Source organism: Triticum dicoccoides, chromosome 5B (genome assembly GCF_002162155.2).
Source record: "Triticum dicoccoides isolate Atlit2015 ecotype Zavitan chromosome 5B, WEW_v2.0, whole genome shotgun sequence".
Taxonomy (NCBI): Eukaryota; Viridiplantae; Streptophyta; class Magnoliopsida; order Poales; family Poaceae; genus Triticum; species Triticum dicoccoides.
The window spans coordinates 706982273-706983607 of record NC_041389.1 but is presented as its reverse complement, the minus strand read 5'-3'; the positions used below and the strand labels follow the sequence as shown (position 1 = coordinate 706983607).

Here is a 1335-nt window from a genome sequence, read left to right as displayed (position 1 = left end):
ACAGTACAGACGCAAGCGCTTATATACACGCGCATACACTCATCCCTATGATCGCATACACGCACACCCTACCCCTATGAGCACCTCCGAAAGGAGTCGACATATCATCTTGAAATTTACAAAGTCACCGTAGGCACCTCGTCGTCGACGGGAACGTCTCCTCCCACTGAACGCGCATCGCCGGAAATCCTGAAATAAATCCAGAAATAAATGCGAGCATCAGGATTTGAACCCTGTTGGGCTGGGGATACCACAGTCCCTCTAACCATCCAACTACAGGTTGTTTCGCAATGTGAAGCAAAATCTGATGGAAGTTAAAACAGATAGGACTACTGGAGACTATACATACACGTACAAAATGAAATGATAAGGACTTTACAAAAAATAGTGAAAAGGAAATAAATGCCTGAGCCTAGGTTCGAATGTTAGAAACGCGAAGCAAATACGCTAGAAGTTAGAACAAATATATCTATCTATGTGTAAAATTAGAAACCAACACAAAATTTGAAAGAAAAAAAAGAAAAGCCAAAAACAGAAAAAACAAAATTTGAAAGAAAAAAAAGAAAAGCCAAAAACAGAAAAAGGCTATAAAGTAAAATGTCTGAGCCCAGGTTCGAACTGGGGACCTTTAGTGTGTGAGACTAACGTGATAACCAACTACACCACCCAGACGCTGCTGTTTGATGGCTCGAGGGGAATCTATATGAGCTCTTCTGTAGAATACCCAGCGTGAATATGCATGCCGTGCAGTCGTGCTATAGCCTCCCTTTTGCTGATTCTCCTTTCACCTCTTTTCTAAGACGTTTTAGGTCACCAGGAATATATACTCCGGCATCTGATCTGGTGAGATGGAGTTCATGGATCTGACGAGGCCATGGCAGCTGATCTGGTGCGCCGGGTTGCGGCTCCCCGTTCGTCCATAGATGGTATGGCCCTTTGCCGGCGGTCAGTCTCCATGCGGTTACTCTCGCCGACGTACTAGTATTACTCTCGCCGGACTAAGTTAACTAATCGTAAAAGTAATGGTAAGGTGCAGCGTGCGTGTGTGCATGTTCCTGTTGTTGGTGTTAGGAGTTAGGACACAGAGGGGGGCTGCTCCCTTGGTTGCTAGCTCGGCGGCGGCGCCATTGCAGGAGTCGGCGAGGGTGCCTCACTTCGTCACTCACCGGCTTTGGTTTCCACGTCGGCAATGGCCACAGGGAAGGTTTTAAATTTAATTTTTTGAGAGATGGAAGATCTTGAATTCTCTTGATTCTTTGATCGAGCATGTGGCCCGTCCCGAGATTGTATCACCGTGTGTGGGTTTTTCACCTCATTGGTGGATATGATGTGCTC

The 1335-nt window shown here is 46.0% G+C and overlaps 1 non-coding gene across 1 annotated transcript; it reads right to left on the bottom strand.

The window, feature by feature from the left end:
* Nucleotides 1-598: 598 nt before the first annotated feature.
* TRNAV-CAC lies at nt 599-672 on the bottom strand. The gene has a single exon. It is a non-coding gene; the product is annotated as a tRNA-Val (tRNA).
* Between the last annotated feature and the right edge of the window lie 663 nt (nt 673-1335).